The sequence below is a fragment of the Ammospiza nelsoni genome, chromosome 1 (genome assembly GCF_027579445.1).
Source record: "Ammospiza nelsoni isolate bAmmNel1 chromosome 1, bAmmNel1.pri, whole genome shotgun sequence".
Taxonomy (NCBI): domain Eukaryota; kingdom Metazoa; phylum Chordata; class Aves; order Passeriformes; family Passerellidae; genus Ammospiza; species Ammospiza nelsoni.
This window is the reverse complement of record NC_080633.1, coordinates 2,700,598-2,714,866: the sequence shown is the minus strand read 5'-3', so window position 1 is coordinate 2,714,866 and position 14,269 is coordinate 2,700,598.

Below are 14,269 nucleotides of genomic sequence, written 5' to 3'. Positions count from 1 at the left end.
GTGTGTACCAGAATCGCAAAGTGACTCCACCAATGCCCTGTGCCAGGGCTTAGCGACTCTTTAATGCAAGAAATTTTCCCCAATATTCAAACTAAAGCTCCCCTGGCACAACTTGAGGTCCTTCCCTCTCCTCCTGTCCCATGGGAGCAGAGCCCGACTCCCCTGGCTGTCCCCTCCTGTCAGGTGTGGTGCAGAACCAGAAAATTCCCCCTAAACCTCCTTTTCTCCTCCTTTTCTCGCCCTAATTCTCCTGATATGAGTTGGATTGTCTGAGCTACCCCTAAAAGTCACTAAAAATTGAAAAGAGAGAAACATGTCCAGTCCCAATGAGTTATTAACCTATTCAGGAACTACAACATGTCATGGGTTTAAAATAAAGGAGCCTCTTAAAATGATGAGCTAATAAAAGTTCCAGCTTATAGAGAGAACTGTGAAAGGCTTGAAAAACACCCTGAATTTGGATGAAGATAAATAAAATATCATCAGGCACAACTCTAGTCCCTTCCTCTTTGAAATAAAAACCGATAACTTTTCCATAAATGTTTTCTGCCCAACAACAAACATCAGGAAGATGTGTTCAAAACAGAAACTTGTGCAGTTTTAGAAAGAAAAATCTTCCCTTGCCCTTGAAAACTATAATTTGGAGTTCCAAACCCGCCCATCTGAACAGTTCAGTTGGAAATAAAAGGATGCCAAATGGAATTAACCAGAGTTTACAGGCACCAAAACAAGCTGTGTTTGGGTTTTCTCCAAAAAAAGAAATTTAAATTATTTGAATTATAATAACCAGCAAGGCCTGAGGCATTATATCTTATTTCAATACTGCTCTGAAGTATGAGATTTTTTGCATAAAAAGGCAGATTTTTGTAAAAAAGATTATATTATTCCTGCTTCTCTCTGTGGGAGAATTTTATTTTTCCCCATGTGAAGCTGCACAAGAATTTAAAAGCTGACACCATTTATTTCTCCGCAGTATGTTTACTCAGTTTTTACAGCTAAAACACCCTGACTCTTTGTCTCCCAATCTAGCATTGTCAGAAAAATAAAATTAAATAAAATCAACGCTAATAAAATCTTCACAAAGAAACAAGTAACAGAAAATAAGATTTTTTTTCCCACCACATCTAATTCTGATGGGAAGAGCACCTAATTCTGAATTAAACCTCACAAGAAATTCCCTAAGGCACTTCTATCATGAGGGAACACATTCCCTTAAAAAGTTTACTTATACCTGGCAATGTTAATTGACAAAGTCCTGAAGGACACAGAAAATTAATATATAGAGGCAAATTAAGTATTATATTGATTTAAAAAAGAACAGAGCAACTGGGTTAATTTTTCTTCAATTCCTAACTGCATTATTTTTTCTTAAAATGCATTTTTTCAGAATTTCAGGACAAAAAAGAAATTAAATACACAAGGCTGAAGTGACACATCTTGCTAAGGCTTCCAAAAAGCTTATAAAAGCTCCTTTTTATTTTATGCTTTCCTGAGCTTCTCTGCTCTCAGCATTAAACCTTTTTCTATATTCCTAATAAAATACCTAAATTTAAAAATTTCTGCTGAATTTTTAAATTTAGGTATTTTAGCTAAATTTTACCTGATTTAACCCTGTGTATCCCAAACATTTTGTCAGGATGCCTGGAGATGTTTGAAGAGTGGACACATTTGAGCATCCCATTATGGATTTTTGCCCATTTCAAAACAACTGAGGAGTTGCTGATCCCAAATCCTCCTTTGCTTCCCAGTAATCCCCAAACTTTCCCAGAGCTGCACCTGAGCAGCATTTTTCTGGCATTATGAACTAGACTGAAAAAATAAAAATTAAAAAAAATTAAATGAAAGGTTAAAAAAATGTTTCCTGAATTTTGTGTTAGTGGAACCCTGAAGATGCGAAGCCTCAAGATCTGCCAAAATCAGATTTTCAGTAAAAATATGGCTCTGATGGCAAAATCTGTCTGGTTCTGTTGGGCCAATTCTTCCATTTTGGCATTAAACCTTCAATAACTATACGCTGAATAAAGCTCTGCACCACAATCCAAAACTGTGTACAGGTCTCTCACAGTACCAAGTTATTTCCTACAGGAAAAAGTTAATTTCATTCTGGTAGAAATGCACATTTTACAAGTTGTTTTGTACTGAGGGCAGTGCAATTGCCATAGAAAACCAGCACACTTGGTATAAAAATCGGTTTTTGCCCACAGAAGATATGGACTTCCCATCCCTAGAAGGGTTCAAGGCCAGGATAGATTGGGGTCTGAGCAACCTGAGAAATATTTCTATTAATAAGCCAAACAAATAAACAATCACAGCACAAAACAAACTAAAGCCCACAAACAAAAAAAGAACAGAAAAAAACTGCCCCAAATCAAACAAACACCAAAAAATTTAAAAACAAAACCAAAAAAACCAACCAACCAACCCAAAACAAAAAAATCCAAACAGAGAATCCCAGAGTGGTTTTGGTTGGAAAGGACCCAAACAAGTTCTATTAAAAAAACCAAACAAATAAACAGCAACAGAACAAAAACCTACAAAAAAGAAAACAAAAAAAAACCTGAAACAAGTAAACACCAAGAAAATTAAAAAAAAATACTGAAAAAACCCCCAACCAATCAAATCAAATCAAAACACCAAACAAAAAACCCCAACAGAGAATTCCAGAGTGGTTTGGGTTGGAAAGGACCCAAACAACCTGAGAAATAGTTCTATTAAAAATCCCAAACAAATAAACAATCACAGCATAAAGAAAAAACTACAAACAAAAAAGAAAACAAAAACCAAATCAAACACTGAAATAAATTCAAAATACCCAAACAACCACCTCAAAACCAAAAACAATACCCCAAAAACCCAACCAACCAACCAACCCAAAACAAATCAAATAAAAAGCCCAAACAGAGACTCCCAGAGTGGTTTGGGTCAGAAATCACTCTAAAAACATCATTTTTTATCCTCCACAACCCCAGGTTGCTCCAAACCCCATCCAACCTGCCCCATATTAAAATATAAAAAACAGTCAAGAGCAGGACAACCAGGAGTATGGAGCTGATTTACCTTTTGAAATATCTTTTACTCAAGGAACTTCATTCCTTTCAGAGAGTTACCTGCACAGAAGGTCCATTTTTAGGTGCTGAAGCAGCACCATGGGCTCTCCGTGGTCACACTCATCCATCCCTTCTTGGGTTCCAGCTAAGGAAGATGTGTCAGCATGGATAAAATGGGCTCAGTCCCTCATCCCAAACATTGCCCAGTGACTCAGCTCATCCCACTCTGCCTCTCCAGCTCCCCCTTCATCATCATCATCATGAGGAGCCCCCGAGGGAGCTGGGGGTGCTCAGCCTGGAGAAAAGGAGACTCAGGGCTGCCCCCATCACTCTGTGCAGCTCCTGAAAGGTGCCCGTGCTCAGCTGGGGCTGGGCTCTGTCTGCAGCAGCACTGACACAGCCAGAGCACACAGCCTCGAGCTGCACCAAGGGAAATACAGGTTGGTGTGCAAACCCAGGGCACTGGGAATATTTCTGTGTCTGCTCTGGGCTGCCCTGACCCCCAGGGCAGCACTGACTCTGACCCTCATCCATGGAGAAAGTTTCCCAGACTTCAAGACAGACTGGAATCCACCAAAGTGTGCAATAGATTATAGAGAGCAGTGTAGGTGTGTCACTGGGTGAGAAATTGAGGTTTTGGGGTTTTTAGTGTGTTGTGGATGGCAGCAAGATGGAGGGCTCAGGGTGTCATCCTGGGTTTCTTCTTCATGCTGCTTCTTCCTCCTTCTCCATGGGTTTGGGTGGCATTTTGTAATTGGGCAGAAAAGTCCCCATTGCAGCTCTGTGGGATCAGTTATTGGGTTAAAAGGGAAAATACTCCAGGTGTCAGTTCTGAATTGGATAGTTTAGTCTGAAAAGCCCTTGGAACAAGAGATTGTTGGCCATTTTGTACCTTCTAATGAAAAGCTGCTGAACTCCCAGCAGTGAGACTGTTTTACTGATAAGAAATAATAAACACCTAAGTGTGAACATGAACTGCTGTCTCAAGTGCCTTCAGTCCAGACCCAGAGAAACCCACACCTGGAACCACCACAGGTTGGTTATCAGGAAAAAGTTTTTACAGAAAGAGTGATAAAGTTCTGGAATGGCTGCCCAGGGAGGTGGTGCAGTCCCCATCCCTGGGTGTGTTTAACAAAGCCTGGATGTGGCACTGGGTGCCAGGGTTTGGTTGAGCTGTTGGGGCTGGGCTGGACTCAGTCTTGAAGGTCTCTTCCAACCTGGTCATTCTGGGAATCAGCAGAGAAACCATTTCCCTTTTTGCCAATACCCCACAACCAGTGGCAGTGACTGCTTTACCCAAAAATAAAGATTTCATGGCCACATTGTTATTGGGTGAGTTCTGCTTTCCAGGGAATTCCAAACTGAGTGCATATCCTGTTTGTGACTCACCTTGGACAAGCCAACAGAGTTGTTTAAGCTCTAAATTCCTCCAGCACCCCTGAGGGGTCAATCCCAGTACAATCCAATCAATCCCAGCACAATCCCATCACCTGCAGTGCCTCTGTGAAAAGCTCAATATGTCACAGATGGGACATTGTCAGCAAAGGGGCTTTAAAGACTTGATACGCAAAGGAAAATTTGGATAAAAATTTGACAACCAGGTTGCTTTTACTAATAAAACTATCTTAAATATTTTTTGCATTAAAATGACCTTAATTTTTTTATATTCATAAAACTCTCAAATGTTTTAATTGCATTAAAATGACCTTGAATTATTTTTGACATTAATAAAACTATTTTAAATATTTTACTTGCATGAAAATAACCTTGAATTATTTTTTACATTTTTTGAGCATTATATAAATATTTTGTTGTTTGAGTTGGTTTTTTTCATTACCCTCTGGGAGGCAAACAAAGATCCCTCAGGAAAGAGAGAAGGAGCCAGCACCAAGGTTTTTATTCAAGTGTGTTCTCCTCAAAGAGCCCCATTCATCCAATAATGGATATTTACATCATTATTTATACAACTATTGGCTGTAGTCAGTGTCACTCACAGATCTTTAGTGTGATTACCTCCCAACAGGATGCACATCCACACTTTAAAAACACAAAGTGCCTGCACAATGGTTTTATAATTCTAGAAAGGCAATTTCTTTCCACATCACAACAGAATTCAGCCCGTAAATGTTCCTCAGCTGGAGCACAAATCAATCATTTACAAGATGATTAAGCACCCAGGAAAGCTTTCACTCACACACATATACACCCCAGATTAGCTTTGCTTCACAACTGCTGCCAGAACTTGTCCTTAAAATCAAACTTGGATACTCTGCCTGAATTTTGGAGTGATTCTGATTAACGCAAAATGTAACTTTGCTTATGATAAATGATGCTTCTGCTGAACGGGGGGAAAAGAATTCTCTCAGCTCAGCAGTGGCCTCAGCAGAGCTGCACAAACAGGACAAGAACATCACAAACATCACTGCCAAGGGCTGAGAGGGGGACTTGGAACAGGGACCTGTTCTGGGAGAAAAGGTAATGGCTCCAGATGGGAAGGGAGCAGGTCTAGATGGGACACTGGGAAGGAATTCTTCACTCAAAGGGTGGGGATGCCCTGGCACAGGGTGCCCAGAGCAGCTGTGGCTGCCCCTGGATCCCTGGAATTGTCCCAGACCAGGCTGGATGGGCTTGGAGCAGCCTGGGATGGTGGAAGGTGTCCCTGCCATGGCAGGGGTGGCACTGGATGATTTTTAATGTCCCTTGCAACCCAAACCATTCTTGGATTCCATGATCTGTAAGAAAAGTGGAGTAACTTACTCTGTGAAGTTTTGTGAAGCCTGAACAAACTCCCAAGAGTGAATTCCAGACACACCTCCATCCTTGTTTCTTCCTGGTGATACCATTCATTTGAGCACCCTGATAAAAAACCTTGACGTGAGCCACACAGATTTTACTTCCCCCATTTGTAGCTGTGACTTCCTCCATTCAGTCCCTCTTAAAGAGCTGTTTGTTTTTCTGGATGTAGAATTTTAATGGAATTGCCTGCAGCCTTTGCTGAGCCAGGGATCTACCAGGATAACAAATCCATCTTTTCTATTAAAATCTCCTTCATAACAGGTCAGACATTGGTTGAAAACGGATTTATGGATTCCAGAATGAAGAAAGCAACATCCTACCAATTCAGCCAATCTTCTAAACCCACTCATTTCTGTTAAAACTTCTGATACATCTTCACCTATCTTATTTTTCAATTCTCAGTGATTGCAGTCCCTCCTGTTCTGATGGAAATCCCCAAGCTCCCAGGGTCACACTGGTACAATTATATTGATTAAACTCCAGCAGACCTTGAGTTCTTCCCTATGTGCTTCAAGAACTGAAGCCACCCTGAGACCCACACAGAACAACAGGAACTCTGTCACTGGGAAGCTCCCACACCTTGTGGGTGATTTCTCATGGACAGCTCCTCACAGCACTGACTGCTCCTTCCTCACAGCACAGCCAACAAACCCCAACTCCCTTCTCAACCACTGACCCCTCTTTTATAGCACTCAAGCTCATTGGACACAGCTGTGGCCTGTTAAGGGCAGGGCTGGTCTCAATCTTTGGTGATTGGCACAGCTGCAGCTCCTCAGGGGCCAGATCACCTTCTGCACCATCTTTATTTTCTTTCTATCCCACACAGTCATTCAGCAGGTTCTGCAGCACAGCAAGGAGAGATCAGGAACAGCTCCTGGGAGGGGGGATGTTGGATTAAGCCCTTTCCTGACCCACAGCTGGGGCAACTGAGAGGTGCCTTAAAAACCTTTATTCCATTTTCAGTCTCATGTGAAGGGTGGGACAATACAGATGTTATCATTTATGTTATTATAATTAGAAGCTAACTATTATTTAATTATAATACATGATAAGTGTTTCTTGGCCTATCAGCTTTAGCCACACCATGCTGAAAATGCCTTAAAGCCAATAATTTAAAATTACCCCTCGTGGGTCTCACTACAATGCATCTTTCCTGTTCTATTTCTCCAAAGTATCCACTCTTATTTGCAAGGTTATCTTTTGAAACTTGTTCCTGGTTCCATTTCTCTCTCAGCAATGTCTGTCCTATTCCATGACATTTCCAAGTCAGCATTTCTCATCTCAAAGTTTACATATGGATGCACACTGTGTGAGCCTTCTGTCAGGCTTGGAGAATTCCCTACAAATCCATTTCCCACAGGAGGAAGCTCTGAGTTTACAGGAGAGCTGAAAAACTGGGAATGCACCAGAGCCTGAGATTCAAAGCTCACCAGAGCATCTTCTAATTATTGATGAGATTATTGATTATCCCAGGCCAGGCTGGACAGGGCTTGGAGCAGCCTGGGACAGTGGGAGGAGTCCCTGCCATAGCAGGGGTGGAACAAGATCAGCTTTAAGGTTCCTCCCAACCCAAACCAGTCTGGGATTTAACTCTGAAAATCCACCTACATCTCCCAAACAAACATTTTTCATCCAAGTTAAAGATCTGAGTTACCATAAATTCTTTCTGTAAGTCAGAATGCTCCCACAGCTCCTTCAGTCATGACCTACCCAAGGCACAAAGATCTGGGAATTCTCTACCACAAGCAGCAGCAGAAATTGTTTTATATTTCTAATTTATCTAAATTCTCTGCTTTTGCAACCCAACACTCTTAAATATTTACCTAAGCAACCTGATTCATCAGCTCCAAATCAAAGATCTCCTCAGTAAGGAGAGCTTGCACTGTGGAAAACCAGATTTTATTTTTTATATGGCACTATTATTCAAATCAGAGCAGCACTACTGAATTTCACAGCTTCACAAAGCCCAGCCTATCACACAAACGTGGATTTAAAACACTTTTGATTGATATTATTTAAAAACCAGCATAAAATCCTGAGATTGATTTGGGAAGAACACATTTCCCTGTGCCTGCTTTCCAAAATATCTCACACAGCACAAGCTGCCAGCACAGCCCCACTAAAATAGCTGCATTTATTCCATCACAGGTGCTTTGGAACAAGTATCAAAGCAACCAAGCTGCAGTCAAATAAAAGCAGAGATGCCCCCCAGGGAAGGGATGTTTCTCTCATGATCTGCTCTGGAAATCCCCTTCTCTCTGCAAAAGGAGGGTAAAGAGGAGGCTGCTTGGCAGGGGCTCCAAAATTAATTTATAAAACAGGTGTCCAATCAGCAGCAACAACAGGAACCTGCTCAGAAGGGATCATTTGGGATATTTGATGTGTACAGCTCAGCTGAAGATGGAATCACCTCAAAATTAGATTATCCAAAGCACCATTTTATAACTTTTATAACAAGTTTTATAACTTCTCCACCAATGAAAAAAAAAAACGATCATAGCAATTATTTTTCTGCCTGTCACCAGAAAAGAAAAAACACTTTTTAATTTTAAAATTCCTTGCTCTAAATTACTCTAAACTTTAAAGTTTCTTGCTCTAAAACAAGGAACTTTTCCCAGTCAAGGTTTAGAACATCACACAACTTCTACAGCACAAACCAGCCAAATTCTGTTGTTACCTGTGCAATTCTTGACTTTTGCTTCAGATCTCTGCCAAAAAAAAAAATGAATCTCGGACATTTGTGAATTTATTTTGAGAAAAATGCTAAATTCATCCCAATTCCCCCATAATATCCCTTGAAGTCCTCACTAAACTCTTCCCTTTATTCTCAACTACCTGATGCAAATCAATTTTCTGTGTGATCCAAGAGATCCCTCAGCTCCAAGTTCAACAACTGCCCAAACTTCCCCAGAATTAAGGCAATTAATTCTTCCAGAATTAAGGCAATAAAACCAGTCACAAAAAACACACAGGATTTTAATTTCTGTCATGAACACAGAACAGGTCAATTCAAGGCAGAATTACCAAACTGAAATTCAGCAAGTGAGGAACAGTGTGAGTGAATCTAAACAAGCTGTCACCATTTATTAGGGACATCCACACAGCACAGGTGATTATTTAAATAAAAAGGAATCAAACCACATACATAGAAAATACCAGAAAATCACACTGGCCATGACTTATGACAGAATTCTCCTGTTTCTGAAGACTCTCATACATGTGAACAAAATCCCATCAGTTCAGCACAGGTGGACATAACAAGGCATCCTGGTGATCCACAATAAAAAAAAAAATAAATAAAATAAAAGGAAAAGCAGATGGAATTCCCAAGTTAAGGTGCACAACACCCTGTGGCATCAGAGCACATCTGTGAAGGGGAATTTTAAGGATGTTACTTAAGAGGTAGAAGTAAGATTTCTGCAGCGTTCAAACATCCACAGTTGTTTTACAGAAACACTTAAATAAGCCTAAATTGATTAGTGATTAAAATCTTGCATAATCAACAAGTTTAAGCTAAGTTATAATTTCACACATTTCTGTTGGGCCCAACCAAAATCTCCTTCAGTAATATTTCACTAGCAGTGTAAAATGGGATATTTTAAGGAAATCAGTTTGACCAACACACAGGCAAATGATACACTTCAGACACCAAACAGTAATATTAAAATATAGACACTATTAATCTTTGTAGATCTGTCATAAAAATAAAAGGAAACTTATTTTTCCCATCTATATATTGGAAACATAATTCTGTGAAAAAAACTATGCTCATTAAGTAACTATTGTGCATAAACAAGTTGTGTTTTATTCACACAACTTTATTTACTGTTTTTATTCAGCAAAAAACAAAGCAATCTTTGTCTGGCAATGATTTTTTCTCTGATTTATTCTCTCTCTAACCAGTGCTTTTTTTTTAATACACTATATGCAATATTTTCCTTTTTAAAGCTCATTTGGCAACATAAGTTTGGATTTATAACTCTAGTTCCTCAATTTGTTTAGAAGTTCCTCCTAACCCAATATATTTTCAATTTCTAACAGCACAGACATTTACATTAAACACATAATTTTGCACCTTTGATTACAGTATTGCTAATGAAGAAAAATAAGGACCTTCCATTCTATAGCACTGATAAATTTGCTTGGCAAAGTTATTATTTTATTTTAGAAAATTACAAAGCAGTTCTCTACCAAAAAAATAATTTATTAAAAAATCAGACATCTCAAGTGCTACAAACCAAAAAAACCAAAAAACCAAAAAGTGCTGGTGACTGGCATGGATAAACCGCACAGGGAATAATAAATCAAGGTCTCAGCATGGTTAAGGCTCCATTTCCCTCAAAGCAAAACAGGAGAAAACGTGGTGCAAAAATTCCCAGAAAACCCCAAGTTCCTGCAGCAGGTACATTCCTCAGCTTTAAGAGAAATCAAAATTATCCAGGCTCATTCCAAGAATCCCTCTAAAAGTGGCTGGGAGCTCATCCCTCCAGATTTTATTGATAAAAGTTCAAGGTGAGCCACTGAGCTTGTGTTTAATGAGCTCCTGCACTCAAGGCAAAGCAAGAAACCCAAATCAAGGCAGAAATCTCTTAAAAGCTGTGCCTTCAATGCAAGCAGGGCCACACTCAGCTCCTCAGCAGCCCAATAATTCAGAAATAATAATTTAAATATATATTCCACAGCCAACTGCTCTCATATTGACTGATGGGAAGTGCTCCCTGCTCCTGTTCAATCTACAAACACCAAATAATCAATAATTCAAAGTTTTTCCACTTTAACAACCCCATTAGGAAAAATAAATGAATAAATCTGTAACAGACTGTGGCCATAAGGAATTTAACATTTAGTTTTGCAGCTAAGAGCACTCTACCACAGAAATAAAGATATAAAGAACAAAATCCCCAAACCCCACTGCTTTGGGCTGTGCCACCTCGCAGCATTTGTGAAAATTGCAGCTCTCAAACAAAGAATGGGCCAAAAAAAAGAGAAAAATTCCAATACCCAGCTTTGCTTCCAGAGCAGGTAAAAATAGAATTTAAAAAAAAATTAATAAACATATGGGCTTAAGGTCTGTTTGTTGCATAACTTTTACAGTATTTCAACAAAACCAAAATCCAAATTCCTGCAGAATCAGAGCTAAGACTTAATGGTGACGTAGTGAATATCCCACAAAGCCAAGGTGGATTCTGCCCCTGGGGGAAGAACAGACATGAACCACAACCAAACCCATCTTATGCTCACTTCTCCTTGCTCTTTGTCATCTCCCAAATCTAGAAAATAAATGGATAAACTGCACAGGGAATAATAAATGAATGAAATCCTGCCAGGAGAGGAGCTGATGCTGATCCCAGAGGGACAACTCCATACCCAAACCCTGTCCTGGTCCCTCAATTTAATAAAAACACACCTGGCAGGAAGGTTGGCCATCAGGGCAGGGCAGGAAGAAACCAACTCTGCCCAAAATCTGCACCCTGACAGAATCCAGAAGGGAAAAGAATCTTAATTCAAGCCAAGATCCCTGGTCCCTCAAGCCCTCCTGACCATGGCAGGCAAAAGAAGAGAATTCTCCACTGGAATTTGGGCTCCTTCCTTCTGGAAGCTCCCTTTCCCTTCTTTTTATCCCCCAAAAATGGGGTGCAGATCAAAGACAATGCCAGGAAGTTGGGCTCTGGAAAAGTGGAAAAACCTGGTACAGTAATATTAAAATATAGACACTATTCATCTTTGTATATCTGTCATAAAAACTAAACAGATTTTTATCTCCACTGCTCTGCAAACAGAAATTCCTCACCAAACCTCTCATTCACCAAATCCCCACCTTAAAACATTGATTTCCTTCAAAAGAAATAACCAGGAATAACCATAATCAAAACATTCATTTCCTTCAAAAGAAATAAACAGGAATAACCAAGAGACCATGAACTAGAAAATAAACAGGAACTAGAAACAAACAGGAATAAAGAGACCATGAACTAGAGCAGCAGTTCTGCCTAAGGCAAATAATTCCCAAATTTCACATATCCGGGTACAGACAAAAATATTGGTGGTAAATTCCAGCAGCAAAGACAAATATTCAGTTTAAAAAGGATAAAAATGCAGTTTGGGAATTAAAGTCACCCATTCCTGAAAAGGCAAAACAAGCAGCATGAACTTAAATAATCTCCTTGCATGCTGCTCTAATGGAAATAACAAATGAATAGCAATTTCTGAGTTTTAGTTTATATAAATAGCATCAGAGCAACTTAACTGCCAGACGGACCCTGTGGGTACAGAAAAACAGAAGTACAAAACCTATAACCAGAAAAAAAAAAAAAAAAGAGTTAAAAAATAAAGTAAAAAAAAAAAAATTAAGAGCTGTTCCCTGCTGCTGGCCTCCCTTCTGGGAATTAATGAGGTTGAATCACCAAAAACCTTCAGTTATTAACACAGAATACAGAAATAATTGTAATTTTTAAGTCTATGTTGCACTGGACTTCCAACAACTAAAGCATTAAAGATTCACTAGCAACTATCAAAAAGCACCCTGATAATAATCCTGACTCAAAAAGGGACAACTGAGTGTTAAATTTATTTAAACTGGAGCAATCCAGTGTCCCTGCCACCAGGACTGGCTACAACTCTGCCACTTTCTTCAGCTCACCCCCAAAATTTAAAAAGTATAAATCAAAATAGGGAAAAAATCTCAAATAATTAAATCTCATGAAAGTTGAGTGCAGGGGGGGAGGTGGGAAAAAGGGGGAATAACCTGAATTTTACCTGATAGCTTCTCAAAAGGAGGAAGGGCATTTCTTTCCTGTCTCTAAACATCAAACCTAACTCCAAACCAAAATCACCTCTTTGGCTTAAATGTGACCCAAACCTCAATTCTGCTTTCCCTGAAGTCAGTAAAATATGAATACAATCAGTTCCTAAACCCACAAGCATTATAACTTGTGCTTATCCACACCAAAAACTCAGTGCAAGACTTGTAGAATTTGCATCTTGCTGCCAAATTAAACACAAGGCAGCAAAAATGATGTTCTGACAGAGCTGCTGCAACTCCAGGTGTTATTGTACAAAATAAAGTGTTATTTTACAAAATAAAGTGTTTTTTTTTTCCCTAAAAATAAAAAAAGTTTTGTAATAAAACAACAGAAATGGAGCATTCTGAAATTAGGAATTGAAGACAACTTATTCTAGGTCTGGTGCTGTCCATAACCAACCCATTTAAAGAAAAGGGTAGTAAAAAATTATTAAAACTTATTTTTGTAAATAAAACCTTATTTTTGTTTGCAGAGCTGGAGTTTTTGTGAAGAAAAGCGAGTGAGGCCAAGTGACAGAGGAGCATTTGCAGGGCATGAGCAGGAGCACCTGACCCAGCACATGATCCAGGGGGACATTCCAGAGCCCAGAGCTCCTTCAGGAGCCCAACCTGCAGCAGCTCCTGAGTCCAATTAACATAATTAACAATACGAGCTGATTGCAGTCACGTGGAACCCTTCAAAATGCCATTTTTAAAGAGAAATTGGAATCAGAAGTGACCACACAGCTTTTTTTAACACTCTGGAAAAATGAGATTGTTAAAGGCACATTAACTATGAGCTAATTAAGATCATTAATTAACACAATAATTAAGTAGTACAATATGAACCAATTATACTCTAAACATTCACCACTACAAAACAACCCTGGTTGCGTAAACAGAAAAAAACCCAAGATCCAGACTCTGAAATTCTGATTTCCTGCCAGCACAGCAATGGTAAATTAATTTTAATTTGGGTAATTAAACTCCCAAATCACCCACAAACTGAGATACTACAAACTCCACTTTTAAGCTGTGCAGCACAATCAGTTTTACAAACATAGATTGACCCTTCTTAAATTAGTTTGTGCAAATAAATTCCATGTACACAGAGAGAAAACACACTAAAATAACCCTGGTACCTGTTTTTTAGGCTAAGGCTTGGAATAATCTTTTAAGTAGAATTCACTTTTTTTTTAAAGGGGAAAAACATAATTTTGCTACACTAATGATCTGATTTCTATCTACTTTTGTTTTTAAACTTCACTCAGTGGATTACAGTGAGGCCTGGGTAAATTTTAGCTACAAATCTCCAGCCCTCAACAGAGTTAAGGATGGCACTACTGAGACAAAATCTGCTCTAGAAACATCCACAGATCCAGAACTACACAACTGCATTTGGAACAAGTTTGCAAGCACAAATATATATGTGAACAGTTCTATAATTACCCACAAAAATGTCAAATTTGACAGCGAACACATGACATGAAAATCTTCATTTTTGTCCTTCAAATTTTGCTTATATCCCCACCTTAATTCACTTTTAACCCAAGAACTGCCCTCCAAAACTGTTCATTAATATCCTGATACTCAAGAACTTTAATTATTAGTACATGTTAGGAGACTGTGGAACAGTAAGACAGTT